Source organism: Bos indicus x Bos taurus, chromosome 29 (genome assembly GCF_003369695.1).
Source record: "Bos indicus x Bos taurus breed Angus x Brahman F1 hybrid chromosome 29, Bos_hybrid_MaternalHap_v2.0, whole genome shotgun sequence".
Lineage (NCBI taxonomy): Eukaryota > Metazoa > Chordata > Mammalia > Artiodactyla > Bovidae > Bos > Bos indicus x Bos taurus.
Genome location: NC_040104.1, coordinates 38,529,932 through 38,553,577, shown reverse-complemented (window position 1 = coordinate 38,553,577; position 23,646 = coordinate 38,529,932). Strand labels below are relative to the sequence as shown.

The 23,646-nt window shown below is 44.7% G+C and overlaps 1 protein-coding gene and 1 pseudogene across 3 annotated transcripts in view; one reads left to right on the top strand and one right to left on the bottom strand.

Annotated features, from left to right (window-relative positions):
* The window catches only part of RAB30 (RAB30, member RAS oncogene family), a 103,008-nt gene that overhangs the window by 47,753 nt on the left and 31,609 nt on the right, over positions 1-23,646 (top strand). Inside the window, exon 1 of one of the 3 annotated variants that reach the window (XM_027532230.1) lies at positions 6,121-6,202. The exons of 1 other annotated variant lie outside the window; for it this stretch is intronic. The gene's annotated coding sequence lies outside the window, so the exon portion shown is untranslated. Of the gene's footprint in view, positions 1-6,120; positions 6,203-13,477; positions 13,501-23,646 lie in introns of those variants that run through there. One more of the 3 variants, XM_027532231.1, reaches the window with a different exon arrangement.
* LOC113886206 lies at positions 5,374-6,721 on the bottom strand (annotated as a pseudogene).

Sequence of the window (23,646 nt, the reverse complement as noted above, 5' to 3'; positions counted from 1 at the left end):
TGACTACAGTGATCAAGCTGCAGTCAGGGTCACAAGCGAGAACCCAGTGTGTGTATGTGGGGAGGGGTGGGAGCTGACAAATCCAGAAAGGCTTCCAGGAGTGAGGCTGGAGCCAGGGGGGCTGAGAGTGTGAGGACAGCAGGGACCGAAAAAGCAAAAGCTTGGGGGTGAGGAATATCCCAAGAAATTCATTGCCACTGGAGTATGGCATGTGAGGTAGGTGAGAAGTAAGGCTGAGGAAGTTGTAGACAGGTTGAAGAGTTTTGGATTTGATTTTTAAAAACCATGGGAAGCCGCTGCAGGGTTTTTAGCAGAAGGGCAAGCCCGTTGTGGATACATGGTGGTAGGTAGTATCATTCCCATTGTCTGTGAGGGAAGCCAGGCTCAGAAAGAGACTTGCCCAAGCTCACTCTGCTTATCAGAGGTGAAGCAGAGCTACAATGACAACTCAAATCCATCTGGATCTTTCCATGACTAAGCTGCCTCTCAAAGTAACAATGGAAAATCATCACACTGAATTTCCTACTGAAAAGTACTCTCACTCTGATATTGGAATCAGACAATAGTTTTAAGACTTAATACGATAAAAAAAAAAGGTTGTTCTTTTTTTCTCCCTATGTATTTATTTTCAGAGTAAAGAAACACTGGACAAAGGAGATAAAATATGCTTTATAATAAAACCCATTTACTTCCAATAAAAGTTCTTATTTTCCAGAAGTTTTAGCTTCTAATACATTTAAAGTTTTAGCTTTAATACATTTAAAGATAGTCTAATGATGGATGAAGATAGTGAAAATTTATCAATGTAAAGTGACATTCTTTATTCATTTTTCCTATTTATTTTTTATTTGTTATTTTATTTTTTAATTTAAACTTTTTATTTTATATTCGAGTATAGTGGATTAATAATGTTGTGATAATTGCAGGTGCACAGCAAAGTGACCCAGTCAGTTCAGTTCAGTTGCTCAGTCATGTCTGACTTTTTGTGACCCCATGGACTGCAGCATGCCAGGCCTCCCTGTCCATCTTCAACTCCCGGAGCTTGCTGAAACTCATGTACATTGAGCCAGTGATGCCATCCAACCATCTCATCCTCTGTCGTCCCCTTCTCCTCCTGCCTTCAATCTTTCCTAGCATCAGAGTCTTTTCTAGTGAGTCAGTTCTTTGCATCAGGTGGCCAAAGTATTGGAGTTTCAGCTTTAGCATCAGTCCTTCAAATGAATATTCAGGACTGATTTCCTTTAGGGTGGACTGCTTGGATCTCCTTGCTGTCCTAGGGACTCTCTCAAGAGTCTTCTCCAACAACATAGTTGAAGAGCATCAGTTCTTCAGTGTTCAGCTTTCTTTATAGTCCAACTCTCACATCCATATATGACTACTGGAAAAACCATAGCTTTGACTAGATGGACCTTTGTTGGCAAAGTAATGTCTCATACATATATATGTATGACTTTTTTTTTTGAGCATAAGCCCATCTGTTCTCCTTGGTTGGCTGTTGTAATAAACCTTTTTTCTGATCAAAAAAAAAAAAAAAAGGCTTAATGTGATCAAGAGCTAAAGTTACATGGTACTAGTACTTAGTGCTATAAAGGTTCAGAGGAGGAATCAGGGAGGACATCATGGGGGAGATGGCATCTTTGTTGCCCTGAAGGAAGAAGTAAACTGGAACAGATAATGCGAAACCAGGTGAGAGAACGACGGGGCTGAGGGGGTGAGATTGTGCATCCACGTGGTAGAGCAGGAGTGGGTGTGGGAAACAGATGACAAGAGGCCACTCACTTCCTGGCACAGCCATAGCCACTCCCTTCCAAAGATCGCTGTGTAAAGAGGAGAGAAAAAACGATCATATAACTTGATTTCCATCTTCACTTTTGCTAAATATAAATACACAACTGACATTCTTAAAATATGTTTAACTGCCTGATTGCAGTCACTAGAGAGTTTATTTCCTGCCCTGTTCCCCCTTACTCTGCACAGTGATGTATGTCAATGTCTCCATCCCCTCCTCAAAGCCACTCTGTACATAAAAGGACAACAATGAAGATTCTACAGCTGGTAGGACTGTAGCCAGATGTACACACATAAATGACATTTGAGTGAAAATGCAATCATAGGATTCTGTATGATGAACAGAGCTTGCTTACGTAGAACGGGGTATGTGTTTGTGTTAATTCTCCCAAGTTAAGATTCCTTCTAACTGTTCTTATGCTATTCAAAGCCTGGAGTTGGAATCTTTTGCAAATGCTACTCTATTATATTACTGTCGATGGTGTGGGGAAAAAAGGATGTATATATGAGTCAAACAGACCCAGAAAAGTATTCCAGCTCCCTTCCTACCAATTCTTTTACCTTGAGCACATTATGAACTGTCTTAAGACCAAGTCTTATGGATCTCTGATCTTATAATTATGCCACTTCTTTCTGCCATCGTGAAATTTACCCATCACTGGATAATTTTCAGTAGCAGATAAATACGCTCTAAGGGGACAACAGAGGATGAGATGGCTGGATGGCATCACTGACTCAATGGACATGAGTTTGAGTAAACTCCGGGAGTTGGTGATGGACAGGGAGGCCTGGCGTGCTGTGATTCATGGGGTCGCAAAGAGTCGGACACGACTGAGCAACTGAACTGAAATGAATATTTATTACCTGAAAACAGCGCCCCCCCCTCCAAAATTAAAAATGTTTTCTAATTTTGTTTCTCAAATGTTACAAGGTAAATTCATTAATTTAAAACTCTGTTGATCGTATTCCCCTCTTGAGCTATCTTCTATTTTCTGCATTTCCTTTCTCAGTAAAACTTAAAAAATGTCTCTTGATTTGGCTTCGACTACTTACCCTCACTCCGATCTTTTCTCATCATTCCACAGGGACTATTCTTGTCTGTGTCATCCAGTGACCTTCATGTTGCCAAGCTGAAGGCCACGGCTTTGTTTTGGTCTTATTCTCTCAGCAGCATGTGATGAGGCTGATCTCCCTTTGACACTCTGCTTTCCTGGGTCTCTTCATACCACCCTTGACTCCCTTCAAGTCTCCTTCTCTCGGGACTTCCCTGTGTTCCAGGGGCTAGGACTCTGCTCCCAGTGCAGGGGCTCTGGGTTTGATCCCTGGTCAGGGAACTAGACCCCAAGTGCTGCAATTAAGAGTTCCCATGCCTCTACGGAGATCTAAGATCCCATGTGCCACAGCTGAGACCCAGTGCAGCCAGATAAGTAAACACTTTTAAAAACCAAACTCTTGAAAAGAAAATCTCTGTCTGTCTTCAACCTCTAAATGATAATGTGCCTCATGTTCTGAAATGGCCTCTTCTCTATTTATTCACCCTCTGTAGATGTCCTGTTTTAATCTGATGGCTTGCCATAACATCCATTGGTTAATGACCCTCAAATCTGTAGCTTCATCCTCAGACTTTCTCTGGAACTCTAGATTCCTATCCAGAGAGATGTCTAGGCAATGCTGCAAATTTAATGTGACCAAAAGAGAACTCTGGATGTAGTCTAAACCTGTTCTTTCAGTCTTCCCCATCTCAGTAAGTGCTGCTAGTATTCCTTCTAAGTACTCATGCCAATTATCTAGGCCTTACTTTTTTTTTAATTGAGAAAATAATTTATTTAATTGTAAATCAGGAATTTTAATTTTTTAACATTATTAATAAGATTTTTGAGTTTGTCCATTTGTATTTTCAATTTAAGTGAACTTAAAGATCCCTTCAAAAGGAAACATCATTCCTTTTCTCTGATCTTTGAAGGTATGTCATTTCTTTGCTTTCAGACTTAAATTATGAACTTTCCCTACTCCAGAATGGATCCCAAAAAACTTGAATTATAGAGAGACAAGAGTCCTAACCGACCTTTGATTGCCTTTTTTTTTTTTTACAAGCCCACTGCTTCATGATTTTTGTTGGTTTTCTTTTGTTTTACTGGGTTGTGAAAAATTTTGGCAAGAACCGAAGAGTAGGAGGCACAGTGAAACAGCAGAGAAAATGTAGGTTTCATTTTATCAAAGAAGCTGACAGTGCTGAGCATCAAGCCAGTGCAGTGGCTCTTCAAGTCAACTGCTTGAAAATGGAAAGCAATATCGTAAACTGGAACACAAGCAAAATATAAACGTGCCTGCATATGTAAATGTTGCCTCCTAACCTCCTTTACATCGACTTGCTTAGCTTTAAAGAATATATAAGATTTCATAGCTTCTTTTAGAGAAAGGAACTGAATGATAAGATCTTCAGTTACAAGGACTGGATCTCCCATTGCCATCCCCTCTACTTTTGATATAAAATCAATTACCCATTTTATTAAACACGTCTGGTTGTTATACGTCAGTAGTGCAAGGGGAAATGAGAGGTTCCTTGATGTTAGCCCTCCAACTTGGGGCTTGATGGGTTGAGGGTTGGAGCCGTGGTAGCAGAACTCACTGATGACTGACTGTCATGAAGTCCAGGTCCAGGAAATGTAACCCCTTGCAGGCCTCCTCAGTCCCCTGCAGGTCTTGCTCTGCTGTGACACCATCCACTTCTGGCCTAGGATCTGAAGACTCAAGTTCCAGAGTCTGGCATACTGAATATGACTTGGCCAAAACAAGAAGCCTCTTCTAAGACAACACTGCTCTGGCTGTCATAATGGTTTAGGAGACTGGAGACCACCCACACTGCCTCCCATTCAGCGCCTGGATCCATGCCATATTTATATGCCAACCGCATGCCCTGTGCCCCTTAGAGGAGGCACTGACAGTGATCAGCTCCCTGTCTTTCTACCCTCTCTTTGCTTATTTCATGCCAACTTACAACAACTCATCGCCGACTTACTTTGAGGCTTTGTTCTCACTTCATGCGGAGCACCCACTGGCTCATTCAGATTGCCTGTGACTCCCAACATCTCTACCACATCCACTGGGAATCTTGACTAGTCTTGGCACAGAAGCCAAACAACGTCCTGATAAGGAAAGGACGTTGACTAAACCATTTGAGGATCACCAAGGTAGACTGGGGCCTACTAAGAGTTCTCCTGCTGCAAAAGCAACTCTGTGTAGCTTCAGACCCAGCAGAGATAGGAAGACACTGAAATCAAGAGGGCAGCCCGTCACAATCGTATCTTGTTGCCAAACACTTCCCTTCGCATACTTCTCTCCAGTACGTCAGCTGGCACACATAGAGTGTTTCTGGCTTTTTCTCTGTCTATGGCAATTTTTTTTTTTTTTTTTTGGTTCAACTGATAGTGTATCCTCTCCCTGCATTGAGTGTATCCTCTTCCCTGCCTCCCCAACCAAGAATAGATAAGAAATAACTGGGAATTTACATCTGATTACCACAGGTTCATTCTCTCATATTATAAGGCTCAAAGTTACAAGGAGAAATAATATGTACTTGCTGTGTTGGTCTTTTGTTAATATTTTTTTTAAGTTAAAATTAAGTGTTACTTTTCTGAGGAAGTAGCCAGAATAATACTCTCTCAAATTCAGAAATGTACTGGCACAAAGTCAAAGTTATTTCTAACCACATGATAGTCTTTTGTCTGCCAAGATAGCTTGACAAGCTTAATATCAGAAGGCAGGCCTATATGATAATCCCAGCAGTATGCCGGAGATAAGATTTTAGTGAGTTTGTTGAGAAGGAAATACTTGTTTAGATGGCTTTCATCATGCCTTTGGGTTTCTACGTCATTTTTCTTGTCCTTGTGGACTCCCTTGAAGCACTCCTGGGTGATGTTCAGGACCTGAGTGGGTGCTCCCCCCGAAATGGCCTCGTGGTAATAAAAATCCCCTCTGCGGAAGCGAATGTATGCTGCAGACTCCTTCCACCTCTCGTAGGTGAACTTACGGGGATCTGCCTTGTACCACCAGGCCTGAAGCTTTGCTCACCAACTCGCCCAGAGTCTCCACCCCAAACTCGTCGTGGAAGACCTGGTCCATGTCCATGGAGAAGAGGAAGTCAGCCTCATGCCAGATGTGGGCTACAACGTGCTCCCCAATGGTCTTCACGCACATCGTGAGAATGCCCGGCCAACTCCTCTCAGGCTTGATCTCAAACACTTTGATGGAGCGCAGAGGACCCAGGTCTATCAAAAGCATCCTGGAGACATCATCCACCATGATGTAAAATATGACTCTGTGGCCAACCATGAAGTGCTTATTAGCAGACGTTAAGAACTCCTCCAAGTAATGCTCAATGTAACTTCCGACAGCAAAAACCGTCAGGCTGATGGTAATTTTCTATTTGGCATTAATAATCATCCCAGATGGCTCTGTTGTAAGTGCCTTCCCACACTACAGGCGCCTTCCATTCCGTCATGGTCACAACCTCGGGGCATCTAAGTGGGTTCAATCAGTCCGAGAGATGAAGCTTTCTTTCGTCTTCCTTTCTCTGTTCCTTTTCTTCTGTATCTTCGTCTTCTTCGTGGTAACCATTGTTAAGCCATCTCGGAAACCACCAACCCTTCTGAATGCTGCTGCCACCAACTTCGGGGTTTTTTGACAGGTTTATCCAGAACAGAGAGCCTTCTGGGCTGTGGCTGTATTCCCCACACACAACATTGACAGCTGAGACAACCAGCATTGACAGAATCACTTTTCCTTTGACATTCATTCTTTACTCCGCATCGTCTGCTCCTCTCCTCCCAGAGTAAAAGGCAAAACCCACCAAGCTCTATTGAGCTCTGCTCTGCAGAAGGAGGCAGGGCTGGGAGGCAGGGAAGGTCTGGTGCTCCGACTCCGGATGCGCAGAAGCTGGGCGCGCTGGGGGCTGGCGGGCGCCTCCGAGGCTGCCTTGCCCGGGCCCCGCGGGACGTGCTGGGGTGGGGCCGCCGGGCGCTCCTCCCTCCCGGGCTGCAGGCAGCGGGCACTGGGCAGCTGGTAGCACGCTCCCAACTCTGCCCGGCCCGCAGCCCTAGGTCTTACTTTTGATTTCTTTCTTCTTCTATCATCATCATCCAATCCTTAAGCAATTTCAGTCTTCTAGCTCTATCTTCAAATACATTGCCTGGAAATGTACCCTTGCCTGGAAAATCCCATGGATGGAGGAGCCTGGTAGGCTGCAGTCCATGGGGTCGCTAAGAGTCGGACATGACTGAGCGACTTCACTTTCACTTTTCACTTTCATGCATTGGAGAAGGAAATGGCAACCCACTTCAGTGTTCTTGCCTGGAGAATCTCAGGGACTGGCGAGCCTGGTGGGCTGCCATCTGTGGGGTCGCACAGAGTCGGACAAGACTGAAGCGACTTAGCAGCAGCAACAGCAGCTCTATCTTCAAAAACATTCCCAAATCTTATCACCTTCCTGCCATCTTCATTCAGTTTCAGTTCAGTTCAGTCGCTCAGTCGTGTCCAACTCTTTGCGACCCCATGAATTGCAGCACGCCAGGCCTCCCTGTCCATCACCAACTCCAGGAGTTTACTCAAAGTCATGTTCATCGAGTTGGTGATGCCATCTAGCCATCTCATCCTCTGTCGTCCCCTTCTCCTCCTGCCCCCAATCCCTCCCAGCATCAGAGTCTTTTCCAGTGAGTCAACTCTTCGCATGAGGTGGCCAAAGTACTGGAGTTTCCATCTTCATTATTAACACCCTAGACTGAAGCGCCTTAGCAGCAGCAGCAGCAGCAGTCCAAGCCACATCATCTCTTAACCTAGGCTTCCTGCAGTAATCTCCTAACTAGTAGCCCTGCTTCAACCTGTATCTCTGCCACAAGGCCCTACAGTACAAGGACCAGAGAAATCTTTGGAAAAGGTTAAGTGGTTTATGTCACATTCCCAACCATCCCTCCCCCTCCAGGTGGCCTCCCATTGCACTCAGAATGAAATCCTGACTCCTGGCGGTGACTGACTGAGCTGTGTGTGACCTGCCCTGTGGTCTGTTTCTTAGCCTTTTCTCCTTGACCATGCACCCAGCCTCATTGTTCTATTTTGGCTCCTTGAACATGCCAAGTCCATTCTTGCTTTTTAGGCCTCTTTGTACTACTTATTCCTTCAGCCCAAAATGCTCTTCCAGTTTTTTTTTTTTTTTTTTTGCTAAACTGGGTCTTCATTAGGGCATGTGGGCTTAGTTGCCCCATGACATGTAGGATCCTAGGACCCCAACCAGGGACTGAATATGTATACCCTGCATTGGAAGGCAAATTCTTAACCACTGGACCACCAGGGAAGTCCCTGTTCTTCCTATCTTCATGTGCTTGACTTTTTCGTATTCTAATCTTATTTTAAATAGAGTGAGCCCAGAGAGGCCTTCTTTGACAGCTCACTCTAAAATTGCTGTCTGGGGATTTTCTTTGTGGTCCAGTGGTTAAGACTCTGCGATTTCAATGCAGGGGGCACAATTTCAATATCTGGTCAGTGAATGAAGATCCCATATATCACATGCTGCAGCCAAATAAAATTGCTGTCTGTATACACTCTGTCCTTTCCTTTTATTTTTGTTCTCTACTGGCAGTTGCCACTATGTGATATTTTTCTTGTTTATCTATGTATATGTTCCTTTCCCCATTCATTCCTTGCTCTCTTTTCTGTTCAGCTAGGATGTGAAGGGTGTGGAGAATTTTGTCTGCCTGTTCATCACTGTAGCCTGGGCTCCTGGGTCAGTGACTTACACAGAGAATATGCTCACTAAAAATGTATGGAATGATGAATATGTTTTTCTCATCTATAGAATGCAGAGGGGAATACTTAGTTCTCAGAGTTGTTGAGGACTTGCATTATCAAATCTGATCATGCATCTAAAGTGAATGGTTCTGTGTCTAGCACCTTCTGCTTAGTAAATAGAAATGATGTTATTTTTAAAGTAACTGGCTCACTATAGACATTCAGCAAAAATTACATCTCTGTTCTTGCAGTCTGGGTCCTGTGTAGTATTTTATATTGAAATAACCTGTACTCTGAACAAGGTAAAAAAATACTTCCCAATCAGCTTTTTTTTTTCCCCTAAAGAAAACATTTAAAACCTGCTGTTCAGTGATTAGTCAACATCAGTTGGTTTAGAACCATTGTTTATTAATGTCACTTGTCCTCCCCCTCCTCCAACACACATAGAGACACTGCATTATAATAAGGTTTGGCTTTCCCCTGGGAAATTATCATTTTCTTTCTTCTCTTTGGTAATATGATCTTTGCCAATTAACTCTCTTCAGGATCAAAGTGTTTTGGGGTTTGGTTTCCTCATCCTGGTGTTGTGGTTCTCTGAAAACTATTCCTAGCTTTTGCATGTTCTGATCAGTATTTCTTTTGCATTTATTTAACAACTATTTACTCAGGATCTCCTGAGTGCCAGGCAGTGGGGGTACAGACAGAAATTCATAGGCGCCTCTGTCCTTAAGGTCCAGTAGGGGAAGCAGGATCCCTGAACCAGTGAGGATAATGGAGTGTCTTGAAGGGAGTCTCATGGTACACGGTGGAAGTATAAAGGAGAGAGGGGCTAATTCCCACAGGGGCGGGTGGAGGGGTCCAGAGCTGTGTGATTGCTCACAGCAACAAGGAGAGAATGGCCTCTCCTTGTGAGTAGAGCCATGGAGAGATGAACCTGCCTCAGGGGCCACTCTCTGGGAGCTTGGCATGGCTGTGTGATCATCGTGGTGGTGGTGGTAACTCAAAGGTCATGAGAAACGAAGCCAAAGAGATGAGCGGGGACTGGGTTATGGGTGGCTCTGTGTGCCCTGCTAGGGAGTTTGAACTTTCCAACAATGACTTAATAAGATTTATAAGTACTTAAAAAAATTTTTTTTTAACTTTTTATTTTGTATTGGGGTAGAGCCAATTAACAATGTTGTGACAGTTTCGGTCTGACAATGAAGGGACTCAGACATACACATACACGTATCCATTCCCCCCCAAATTCCCCTCCCTTTGAGGCTGCCACATAGCATTATGCAGAGTTCCATGTATAAGCACCTGAGATTTACTGGGTGCCAGGCTCTCTTCTTCGTGCTTTGTTGCATTAAATCTTTTCATCTGTAAAATAACCCCATGAAATAGGTGCTGTTATTATCCCTATTTACAAATAAAGAAATGTGGGCACCGAGAGGAAAGGGAACTTGCCCACAGTCGCCCAACTCTTCGGGGCAGAGACAGGACTCAGACTCGGGCAGTTTGGCTCCTAGGTTTACCTCTTTCACCAGGCCCGGTTCTTCCTCTCACAGTGAGCTTGTGTGGGCGGCCAGGATCTCCGAGGAGTTTGAAGGCTGGGAATGGCATGGTCAGATTAGTTCTTTGGAAATTAATATTGTAGTGGAGTAGTCACAGTGCATCCTGTCCACGAGTTCGTTTCCAGAAACTTCTAAGGCAAAGAATGCAATGTGACTTTTTGCCTTGATGTAGGCAGTATCTGAATGAGGTTGGCCATGTTCACAGTGGCACCTTATGTCTTCATCAGCCCAGCCCCGCCGCTTTCCCCCAGCCTTGTGACAGCGGACAGAGGCTTTGCTAGACACACATGGAGGAGATGAATAGTCAAGTTTGTCTCGAGGGGCCCTGTTGTTTGAAAAGCCCCAAAATGTCACACTCCTGCAGAAACTGAGCCCGTCCGTGAGGAAAGCAGACTTAGTCTTGCCTCCCTGTCTGCAGGGCCCACATTCAACGGGCAGCGGAGCCCAGGCCTTGCTTGCATAGCGATCCCTGTTTCTCTTTCTGGAGGGATCCTTGCTGGTGAGGTTGTCAGTTCGGTGTCAAGGAGGTTAAATATGCTGGATCAAGCAACCAGTTGGATTGGATCCGTTCAAGCTTTTCCTGATTTGAAAACCTAATCCATTGTTATATCTATTATCTTTTCTTTTTTTAATTTAAAACATTTTTATTTAGGCTGTGCTGGGTCTTTGTTGTGGCTCACGGGAGCTTCTATAGTTAGTTGCAGTTTGAGGGGCTTCTCTCTAATAGCAGAGCACGGGCTCTCGAGCGCATGGGCTCAGTAGTTGTTGTTCACGGGCTTCGTTGTTCAGTAGTGTATGGTATCTTAGTTCCCCGACCAGGGATCGAACCTATGTCCCTTCACTGGAAACTGGATTCTTAACCACTGGGCCACCAGGGAAGCCCCCCATTATCTTTTCCAAATCTGAGAAAATTCCTTCTAATTTACAACAATGTCAGCTTTAGTAGCACAGCACTCTCCACGCTCCTGGCTTATGGCTATTGATACAGGCCTAAGAAGACTGAGCGCTGAAGAATTGATGCTTTTGAACCATGGTGCTAGAGAAGACTCTTCAGAGCCCCTTGGACAGCCAGGAGATCCAACCAGTCCATCCTAAAGGAAATCAGTCCTGGGTGTTCATTGGAAGGACTTGCCGGGGACCAGCCCCGGCTGATCCAGGGTATTCGAAGGAGAGACGGCATAGGCGAGGATCAGGATACAATAGCTTCAATTAGATATTAATTAAAGATATAAAGAGTAATAGAATAAGGATAGCTCAGTAGGAAAATTCAGTGGAGAAAAGAGGCTGAGTAGCTTGGTTTACGTGGGAGACCAATAAAACTTCAAGACAAGAAGTTTGCACCACTTACGTAGGCCGCAGGCGTCCTTCCGTTCTCCCGAAGGAGAGGAGACACTGAGGCCTCCCCGGTCGGATCTTAGAAGCCCAGGCATAATTAGTAAGCATGGTGGGTTCCGCGCTCCAGATGGAGACTCAACCAGAGTGAGAGAGAGAGCGACATGGGGAGACCAGTATTTCGAGAAACTGATCCCAATTCTTTATTTTCCAGAGTCTGTTTTTATACACTAAGATGTTATACAAAAGTCACGTGGGGACAGCAGTCCTGACTTTTATTAAAGTCAGGTGCTTCACACAAATGTATACAGAGGTCTTAGGGGTGTTACATCATCTTCTGGCCAGGGGGGCCTGCTGACAATTTACGACCCTCTCCTTGTGACAGCGGTCAGTCAATCAGGACACTTATTTCTCCAGGGCTGATTATTCTCAAAACAGATGCCACCCAAATAAAGTTACATTCCTACAGGGTGAGGGTGTAGTGGGTTTTAGTTAAGGAAAGAATTTACTTAGCCTAAGGTCTAACGTGATTAATATCAAAGGTTAATTCTATATATTCATTAATGTGTGTAAGGGCAGGGGATGTGGAGACTTAGCAACAAACGTTGGCTCAACAAATGAAAAACCCTTCACCAACACAATTTCTAATCAGCCCATTATACTTATACTAATAGTTTTCTAACTTCTCTAAAGAACCTGTTTTTAGAGGGTTTAAAGCATCTTGTGCCTCTCACGGTTGGGAGGCTGTGAGTAATCACATGTGGCTGGACGAGCCTGTCAGGCAGGCTAGAGAACCTTCAGAGGAGTTTGTAGGTTAAAACACTCTTGTCACACCCAAGAGTTTTTATTGACTGGAGCTCTAGGTTAACTCCTTCTCCGAAAGAGGTGGTGGGGGACAGCCCCCCGTAAAGTCAGAGGTGTAGGTAAGAGCACAAAGTAGTAAAGTAGGCAGGCTCTGGTTATGGGGGTAGACGCTCGAGGATTTCCAGGGGGACTCCTGAGGCTCGATCCCGCCTTTGCGTATGTCGAGCCTCCTTCCTCATGACCTTTGCCATGGCTGGAGTACCTCACTCTGGCCCCCAACAAGGACTGATGTTGAAGCTCCAATACTTTGGCCATCTGATTCGAAAAGATGACATACTGGAAAAAACCTTGATGTTGCGAAAGACTGAGGGCTGGAGGAAAAGGGGGAGACAGAGGATGAGATGGTTGGGTGGTATCACTGACTTGATGGACGTGAGTTTGAGTAAACTCTGGAAGACAGTGAAGGACAGGGAAGCCTGGCGTGCTGCAGTCCCATGGGTTGCAGAATCAGACACAACTTAGCAACTGAACAACAACAACACAGGCCTGAGAGTCTTCCGCAGGTGTTAGGAACTTTGATCATTACAGCTGTTCTGCCACCATGGTGTGAACTTGCTGTTTTGTTTACAGTCAGACATTGTATGAGGTCAGTTCTCTTGACAGCACTTGAAAAAACCATTGGTATATCTTCCTATAGGTCTTTGTTATGTTCTCTGGTTTTAAAAATTGAAGTGATTTTTTTAACTACTTTGAAGGAAATCTTGTCATGATTACAGTGATCAAAACCAAACTAAATCATGTAGTGCTTAGGAAAAAGAGACAGGGAGGAACACATCAACATGCTGTTTGTGTTGCTTTTGGTAATTCCTTTTTCTATGTCTTCTGTGTTTTTAAAAAATGTGTCTATGGTATATGCAAAATGTTAAAACTTTTTAAAAGGTGGGGAGGATGAAACTTAAAAAACAAAAAGCTCCCTGTGATCTCATAAGCTAAACGCCATATATGTTCTTGGTTTGGAAATGACCTTGTTCACATCCATGCTTATTTTTTTATAGCTACGGTCCTGATAAATGCAGCTTTGTGTATTCTTTTAGTTTTGTAGCCTATGTTCAACATTATTGCATATTTCTACATAGTTTTCATAACTGGCATTTCTAATAGCTGCCCTGCATTCCATGGTGTTGATGTTCCATACAACGCTGCCTGAGCGGGACAACTGGATTGTTTCCAGTTCTTTTAGGTAAGATGTAATGAGCATTTCTGTTCATATTGCATTTTGAGTTTATTCCTTAAAGTGAATTTCCAGAAGTGAGTTCCCAGCATGGAAAGTGTGAATGCAGTTATGGCTTTTGGTTTGTACTTGTAGGAAGATTCTGCTTTCAGAAGAGCTAATTAAATGTGGATGGTCACTAGCTGATTATGTGTCTACCTGTTCCATGTTTCCCTTACCAGTATTGAGTCCCTATATTTTAATAAAGTGTATTATTTCTAAATAAGTCATGTTTATTGAAGAAAATTTAGAAAAGATATAAATAGATCAAGAAGAAAATAATCTATAATCCCACCACTTAGAGGAAGCATTTTTAAAATGTATTTTCTTCCATGTATATGTTTCATAATGTTACATCATGTGGTTCCATGTAACCATTTCTCCACTGTTGGATAGAGGCTTTGCCCACTCCGTTTTCGGGGACTATGTTAAATAATACTGGAATGAACTTCCGTTGTGCTCTACTGTGAATAAATCTGTGTGTATGTCTTGGAATCATTCCTTAGGGAAAACTCCCAGAAGCAAAATTGCTAGATCAAAGAGCGTGGATGTTGTTAAGGCTTTTGATAAATATTGAAGGCCTGCTAGTGAGGACAGTCGTTGCTTGTTAGGCTTAACCTGGTTAGACATTGCTGGCTGGGTGAGAGGTGACAAGGGCTGGAGCCAGGCTGGTGCAGTAGAGACAAAGGTGTGGTGGAGGGGGGTAGTCAGGCTGCATTTCTTTCTTCTTCTTTCTTTTTCAATTTTATTTATTCATTTTTGGCTGCAATGCATTGCTTTTGTGGCGAGCAGGAGGCCACTCTCTCGCTGTGATGTTCGGGCTTCTCATGGCGTGGCGTCTGTCATGGAGCACAGGCTCCGGGCGCACGGACTTCAGTTGCAGCGTTGCGAGCTCAGTAGTTGTGGCACAGGCCTGACTTGCTCTGAGGCATGTGGGATCTTCCCAGCTTGGGAACCCATGTGCCCTGCATTGGCAGGTAGATTCTTACCTACTGCACCACCAGGGAAGCCCCAGGCTACATTTCTGACAGCACATCAGCGGGCCTTGGCGACAAATGGCTTGTGGCCTTCTGTGTGTGTGTTTGTGTGGTGTTCGGGGTAGACTGGAGAATTTTTACCCCATATTCCATGTAGGAATTTGCAAGGATACAGATAAGGGTCTTCCCTGGTGGCGCGGATGGTAAAGAATCTGCCTGCATTGCAGGAAACCTACGTTCCATCCCTGGGTTGGGAAGATCCCCTGGAGAAGGGAATGGCAACCCTCTGCAGTTTTCTTGCCTGGAGAATTCCATGAAGGGGCTTGGCGGGCTACAGCCTATGGGATCACAAAGAGTCAGACACAACTGAGCAACTGACACACATACAGATAAGATAATTTTTAGGACAACAAACCTGAGGCCTTCTATAAATGTAAAAGGTTATTGATAGTAATAGTCACCAAGAAATCTCACCCCACAAGCCTGTTTCAAGGATGAAATAGGCTGATGTGTATAAAGCATCTATGCTCTAGACAAATAGACTTTCTTCTGTGTTGACAGCGGACCTGGCAAGGTCTTGGGAGATAAAACTTGGGAGAATTGCTACATTTTATCCTCCTCCATTTGAGTCACAGAGCATGTGGACACCTGCTTCCCTTTTTCCTTTTCTCCTGCTTCCAGTGAGGAGGGAATCTGTTTAACAGTTGAGGGTAGGGTCCAGCCTGGAGTGACAGGGAAGGAGATACCCCCATCCCCATCCCTGGTCTGCCTTGGAGGGAAGTGCTTGGGGCTGAAGCTCTGACCTCTGGCTGCCTGCCCACCTCCCCGCCCCCCCCGCCCCCCCCCGCCCCCCCCGCCCCCCCCCCCGCCCCCCCCCCGCCCCCCACGCCCCCCCCCCCGCCCCCCTTCTCTGAATCTCAGCCTGGGGGAGGAGCCTAAGGATGCTGATAACGAGGTCCTTCCGGTCCAGCCAAACAGGCGCAGGAAAGCTTCTGCGGAGGAAAGATTAGACACACTCCTTGATTTACACAACGTGGAGAACAGACCTTCCCCGCCTCTCCAGAGCTCTTGGCGGGTGGTATTGTTTATTGTTGGAGGAGGACAACAGAGGGAGCCTGGCAGGCTTGTGCAGAAGCCGGAAACAGCGAGTTGGGTCTGGGAAAGCGTTTTCTTCGATCAGTGCAACAAACATGTTTTGCAGACAGAAGCTCCCCATCTTGGAAAGGGATTAATGAGTGGAAGGGTATCTTCCGTCTCCCCGGTAGACAAGGGGCCTGAACCACCCAGTGTATCCTGTGCCCAGGTGCTGTGGTGCAAAACAAATGAGCCCTGCCTGCTGGGGGAGTGCGTGGAATGGGGCCCAAGTGGGTGGGGGGCGGCCCTCCCCCTCGTCTCCCTTCTTTGTGGGAAGACACATCTGGGGTCCAGGGCCGTGATGCCTTCTCACCGCGCAGAAAGTGAAAGAGCGTTGTTAACTTAAGCAGGATCGTTCAGATGTGGCCTGTGGTGAACTCTTCTCGTGAAATGCCATTCCCTGGATTACTTTTCACTTTCCTTATTCCTCTGGATTCCCAAATCCATTTTGTATTTAGAGAAAAGAGGAAAATATGGAAGATAATGTGTACGAAGAATAAGATAAAATATCTTACTGTCTTGCCTTTGAAAATAATACTGTGGAGATCTCAGGCCTACTTTGTTCTTTATCTTTATTTTTTCATGTGTCTCAAAAAATATTCTTGGGACTTGCTTGGCGGTACAGTGACGGGAGATTGTGCTTCCAAAGCAGGTGGCCGAGGTTCGATCCCTGGTCAGGGAACTAAATTACGCATGTTGCAAGGAAGACCTGGAGCAGGCCCATCCCCCACCTCCAAAAAAAAATCTCAGAGGCTGCTTTTTTTTTTCTTCCCATTTATTGGACTCATAATACGCCTCCCAAGTTGGAAATGCAAGCCAACCCAGGGCTGCTTTTGACCTCCATCCCATCCATGGGTCCCTGCCAATCTCCCTGGTGGTTAGGCCCCAGCCTTGCCCAGTGGGGATTTATATTTGCAGACTTTATTTGTCCTGGCAGCAGCTCTGATTTAGAGTCTGGGGACGCAGGTGTCTCTTCTGACTCTGTGGCTTGCACGCTGTGCAGCTGGAGGCAAGTCACTCTTCGTCCTTTCAAAGGCCATTTCTGTAAAATGGGGAGAAGGAGACAGGTTCCTCCTGCCTTCTCAGGAGGGTTCTGTGTCAGAGCCCAGTGAGAGCAGTTTCTGAGCGGCAGTGCATGATCCTCATGGGCGAGAGTTTTGTTTTTATTAGGGACACAAATAGCCTATCGTTCTACCCGTTGGATTTTGCTGTCATACACACGATGGATACTTGGTTTTAAGGGAATTTGGCGTGAAAGAATGAGCCCACCATGTAGAGAGACATGGTTTAATATACACCACGAACTGGAAAAGGCAACTCCAGAACCTGGGTGGGACATTCCTTAAAGGGTCCTGTCACAGTAAGGGGTGCAGCAGGGCAAAGAGAAAACAGAGACAGACAGAGCACCTCAAATAGATATTTTTAAAAGGGCCCCTTTCACTGTATCAGGATAGCTACCTTGCCTTTTAAGCACTATTGTAAGACTGAATGAAAGGGCAGAGTATAATTTTCTTTTCTTTTTTTTTTTAATATTTATTTGTCTGCACTGGGTCTTAGTTACGGCATGTGGGATCGAGTTCCCTGACTGGGAATCACACCTGGGCCCCCTGCCTTGGGAGTGTGGAGTCTTGGCTACTGGACCATCAGGGAAGTCCCTATAATTTATTAAGAGTTGGAGGTTATCTTCTTTCCCAAAAAGAGCTAGATACTACAGCCTCTCCAAAAGCAAACACTGTACTAGTTTTCTTTTGTAGTTTTTCTGGAGATATTTTATGCAGATGTGCTGGGCTATGCTAAGTTGCTTCAGTCATCCCCGACTCTTTGCGACCCTGTGGACTGTAGCCTGCCAGGCTCCCCTGTACCTGGGATTCTCCAGGCAAGAATACTGGAGTGGGTTGCCATGCCCTCTTGCAGTGGGTCTCCAGGGATTGAACCCACAGTCTCTTACGTCTCCTACATTATAGGCGGATTCTTTTCCACTAGTGCCACCTGGGAACCCCATGCAGGTGCAATTAATTAATTATATGCCCTCTTTTCATACTATGGACTTCCCCAGTTGCTCAGGGGTAAAGAATCTGCCTGCAATGCAGGAGACTCTGGAGGAAGATCCCCTGGAGGAGGAAATGGAGACTCACTCCAGTATTCTTGCCGGGAAAATCCCATGGACAGAGGAGCCTGGCGGGCTACAGTTCATGGGGTCGCAAAGAATCAGACACAACTGAGCAACTGAGCACAGCAGCAGCTTTTCATACTATGCACACTGTGCTCCACCTTGCTTTTTTCACTTAATGTATTTTGCAGATGTCCATACTGGGCTGCATGGAATATTGATGTATAGTTTTCACAATCTGTACAACCATTTTCCTGCTCATGGAGTTGCTGATTTCATATTTGCTATTATAAACATTGTTGAATATATCCCACTCCATGTGTCTTTGCACATATGTGTCAGTATCAGTGCAGGATAAATTCCTCGAAGTAGAATTGTTGAGTCAGAGGGATTATAATAGTCTTTTTAGTTTTCAGTTGATATAGCTTTGCATAGAAATTGCATTGGTTTGCCTCCCACCAGCAGTATACAGGTGCCCTATTTCTCTATACTCTGTCCAATACAGAGTGAATGTTAACAATGTGATGTGAAAAATGGCCTCTGATAACAAATTCATTGTAGTTTTCATCATAAATTATAATTTATAAATTCATTACAGTTTGAATTTACTCATGAGCGAGGCTGATTTTTTTTTTAATGTAAGTACCATTTTAATTTCATCTGATAAACTGTCTGCTCATGTCTTTTACCCTTCTTTTTCTATTGGGTTATTCATCTTTTCTTATTGATTTATAGGAAATTAGCCCTTAGTTCGGAGAAGGCAATGGCACCCCGCTCCAGTACTCTTGCCTAGAAAATCCCATGGATGGAGGAGGCTGGTAGGCTGCAGTCCATGGGGTCGCTAAGAGTCGGACACGACTGAGTGACTTCACTTTCACTTTTCACTTTCATGCATTGGAAAAAGAAATGGCAACCCACTCCAGTGTTCTTGCCTGGAGAATCCCAGGGACGAGGGAGCCTGGTGGGCTGCCGTCCATGGGGTCACACAGAGTCGGACACGACTGACGTGACTTAGCAGTAGCAGTAGCAGCAGCCCTCAGTTACAGAGAAGGCAATGGCACCCCACTCCAATACTCTTGCCTGGAAAATCCCATGGACGGAGGAGCCTGGTAGGCTGCAGACCATGGGTTCGCTAGGAGTCAGACACGACTGAGCGACTTCACTTTCGCTTTTCACTTTCATGCATTGGAGAAGAAAATGGCAACCCGCTCCAGTGTTCTTGCCTGGAGAATCCCAGGGACGGGAGAGCCTGGTGGGCTGCCGTCTATGGAGTTGCACAGAGTTGGACACGACTGACGTGACTTAGCAGCAGCATCCCTTAGTTATATGGATTTCAGATATTTTAGTTCATCTTTGTTTTATGATGCAGAATTTTAAAAAATTAGTCAAATGGGTCATATCTTTATTTAATGGCTTTGATTTTGTGCGGTTCTTAGAAAGCCTTCCTCACTTTAAGATTCTGTGTTTATGTATATCATGCTTTCTTCTAGCACTTGCATATTTTCATTTTTAAAAATCCAAATCTCTAATCCATCTGGAATTTATTTCAGTAAGAGGAGTGAGACAGGATTCCAGCTTAATTTTTTTCACAGAAGAACATGGGTTTTGAATCCTGGCACTTTAGCTCAGTAGCTGTGTAATTTTAAATAAATAAGTTAACCCCTCTGAACCTCAATTTCTTTATCTGTGGAATAGGAATAATAATGCCTACCTAGTGAGGCTGTTGAAAAGGTTAAATAAGATTATGTATGGAAACAGAATAGTTCCTGGCATATAGTTAAGTGTTCAAATCATGGTCCAAATACCCAGGAACTTGGGAAAACAGGGCGTTTCCACAAGGGGAGAGGTTTGAGGTACGTGGGATACAGAGGTCACCTTGCAGCTCGCCAGCGTGTGACTTAGGGTGAATCACTTAAACCCTTGGTGTCCTCACCAGCGTAATGAATGATAAGAACCAGTTCTTGTGGAGAGGTCCGGATTAGATCATGTCTGTGAAAGCATTTGGTCAACAGTAAAGGGCCATAACAGAAATGCTGGAGATTACAGCCTGATGAATGAGAAGCAGCCACGGCACAGGTGGGTGTTTGCCATCCCTGGCCGGGGAGAATAATTAACTTGCAATAACCTGAAATTAGCAGCTGATGTAAAGCAAGTGAGCTTGCAGTACTTGATTATAGTAATGTTTAGTAATTGCCTTCTAGTAATTAAGCAATAATGAGCTTCCTGAGACAGAACCTTGTTAGAGCAAAAGACAGATCAAGCCCTTCCAGTTCAACGTAGGCTTCTTGAACACAGCCAGGGGAGTATGCAGACACGAGTACCTTGGGGGAAGTGTGGTCCTTGTCTTTAAGAACAGACGGGAGGAGCCGTAGACGTGTAGGGCACAGCCCCCTGCAGCAGACAGAGCACATGTGGAGATAAACTGGGAGGAAGGGCCACAGTGCCCTGTGATTGTCTGGGAGGGAGAGAACCACTTGCTCAGCCCTGTGTGTCCGTCTGCACCCGGTCCCTGCAGCCCGGCCCAGACTGAAGAGCCCCGGCTCAGTAATGCTTTCTTCAGATGTTACTTGTCACCCTTTTCTGTTCCTCATTTGGTTGTTTTGGATTCATCAGTCTCATATCTTGTTTCTCGGGCCCTACCCATCTTTCTCCACAGCTGGGAGGAACATACTCATGTTTCATGGAGTCCAAGTAGCAAGGGATAGGAAAAGGTATTAATCTTAGAAAAGATTTTTCAGCTAAAATCATGTTTGGTAAATCCTGGATTAAACAGTTAACCAGTTTTCTTCATTGTGGAGAAACTTTCAGAACTTTTAAAGTCTCTGGATTATAGTATTTAGTGTTTCTCGAAGTTGTCACTGTCCTCCCCCTCCCACGTCCTGCATTTTTAGGGTCTTGGGAGCAAGTGTTGAGTGAATGCTGATGGGCCTTCCGGGTGTCTGTCCTATTTGCAGACCATGAGTTCTGCTTTGGGGTTTTGGAAAAATAGTCCTCAGTGTGTAATTACTCAGTCGTGTCCGACTCTTTGCAATCCTATGGAGTGTACTAGCCCGCCAGGCTCCTCCATCCATGGGATTTTGCAGGCAAGAATATTGGAGTGGGTTGCCATTTCCTTCTCTAAGCCCTCTGTAGAAAATAAAAAAAAGAGTTTGTACAATATTATGATTCTGTTTTTGTTTTAAAAATCTGTAAATTAAAAAAACACATTGATGTGAGAATATATATATTAAAAAAGCTAGAAGATTGTAGAACAAATTATTAACTGTACTGTCCCTGGGGCAGGTGTGGGTAGGGAAAGAGATTTTCCCTAGCGGACTTTCTTTCCTTCTTGTTTGACTATATGCTCTGCAATCAGTATATATGACTCTTGACTGAGGGTTAGGGATTTAAATTGATTATTATACTTTTGAAAACATTTGATTATTGTATATTTATTTACACACTGCTTTTCTGTTTATTTCCTGATTTGCAACTCAGTGACGTAGGTTCTAATGTTGTTATTTAATCACTAAGTTGTGTGCGATTCTTTGCGACCCCATGGACTGTAGCCCTCCAGGCTCCTCTGTCCATGGAGTTCTCCAGGCAGAAATACTGGAGTGGGTTGCCATTTCCTTCTCCAGAGAAATCTTCTGGACCCAGGGATTGAACCCACGTATCCTGCTTGGCAGGCAGATTCTTTACCACTGAGCCGCCAGGGAAGCCTTATAAATCCCGGCTTTATGGATGAGGAAACTTTACACAGCTCTTTGGCTGATCCAGGTCTCTCGAGTTCCTGAAACACTCATGCTGCCTTTTTGGGTTAGCGAAGGGGCGGCACGTGCAGTGTTGGGGAGGGACCATGGCTTCTGTTCACCGACCCTCTCAGTTTGTAGAGCAAGGTTGAGACCTTAAACAGGAGAAGGACCTGCATGAGACATACAGCCTTTGAACAAGGACAAATCCCCCAAATATAATTTTCTTTGGCAGGGGCTGGGGGACAGAAGGTAGGGCAGGGATCTGGCCCTGTGTTCACCAGAAGCCTTGACTTTAATTGGTTGTGCTGAGCCCAAAAGAGCAAGGGGAGAATGTTCTGATGTACAGCAATGAACACAGTTTGTTTTGTTTTTTGGAAAGGTCACTTTGATAAGTGCTTCTATATTGCCAAAATCACATTGCTTAGAATGTTTTTTTTTCCTTTTAAGCTTTTCACAGTACATCTTGTTTCCTTATCTTTTTAAAAATATATATTTAAACATGATCTGTTTATTTATTTTTGATTGTGCTGGTTCTTAATTGCTGCGTGGGCTTTTTTCTAGTTGCAGAGAGTGGGGGCTACTCTCCGGTTGCAGTACGCGGGATTCTCATTGCGGTGGCTTCTCTTGTTGAGCACGGGCTCTAGGGCATGCCAGCTTCAGAAGTTGCAGCAGACGGGCTCAGTAGTTGGGGCTCCCCAGCTCTTGAGCACAGGCTCAATAGTTGTGGTACAAAGGTTTGGTTGCTCTGAGGCATGTGAATCTTCCCCAACCAGGGATCAAACCCATGTCTCCTGCACTGGCAGGGGAATTCTTTCCCATGGCGCCACCAGGGAAGCCCCTCTTTATCTTTTTTAAACTCATTTTTTTCTTTTTCTCTGTTTTTCCTTTTTTGAATTTTATGTACATATCCACTTACTTAGAGCTATTGCGGTATTTACGGTATTTGAGGCTTGGCTTGTTTATCTGAGCAGTGTTCCTGTTTGTATCCCTTGTGCCGATACTTGGTTACAGGACAAATTGAATGGTGGATGCGGTTTTCTGGGGAAAGTCTGGATCCAACTCTGAAAAGAGACCTGGGCACGGAGGGTGGAGCTGTGCTTGTATGACTGGCATCAGTGTGCGGCCCTTTCAGTGTGATGTGCTGCTCCCAGAGCAGGGAGGTTCCAGAACACTGCAGTTCAGAGAGGCCTGGGGGTCCATTCAGCTTAGCCTCCAGGCCTTATGACAGTTGCAGCAGTGTTCTCTACCACCAGGCAGAGGGCAGCAGCATTCTACTTCAGAAGGAGCTGGAATTAGGAGTTAGATGCATCTGGCTTCAAATCCTGGTCTTAAGACTAACTAGCTGCATGACTTTAGAATAAGCCCTCTGTGCCTCAGTTAGAAAAGGCAGAGGAACCCAGAGATCAAATTGCTAACATCTGTTGAATCATAGAAAAAGCAAGAGAGTTCCAGAAAAACATCTGCTTCATTGACTCTGCTAAAGCCTTTGACTGTGTGTTTCACAGCAAACGGTGGAAAATTCTTAAAGAGACGGGAATACCAGACCACCTTACTTGCCTCCTGCGAAACCTGTATGCAGGTCAAGAAGCAACAGCTAGAACTGGACATGAAGTAACAGACTGGTTCCAAATTGGGGAAGGAGTACGTCAAGGCTGTATATTGTCACCCTGCTTGTTTAACTAATATGCAGAGTGCATCATGAGAAACGCTGGGCTGGATGAAGCACAAGCTGGAACCAAGATGGCTAGGAGAAATATCAGTAACCTCAGACACACAGATGACACCACCCTTATGGCAGAAAGCAAAGAAGAACTAAAGAGCCTCTTGATGAAGATGAAAGAGGAGGGTGAAAAAGCTGTCTTAAAACTCAACATTCAAAAAATGAAGATCATGGCATCTGGTCCTATCACTTCATGGCAAATAGATGGGGAAACAATAAAAACAGTGACAGACTTTATTTTCTTGGGCTGCAAACTTACTGCAGATGGTGACTGCAGCCATGAAATTAAAAGACACTTGCTCCTTGCAAGAAAAACTTTGACCAACCTAGACAACATATTAAAAAGAAGAGATACTAGTTTGCCGACAAAAGTCCATCTAGTCAAAGCTATGGTTTTTCTAGTAGTCATGTATGGATGTGAGAATTGGACCATCAAGAAGG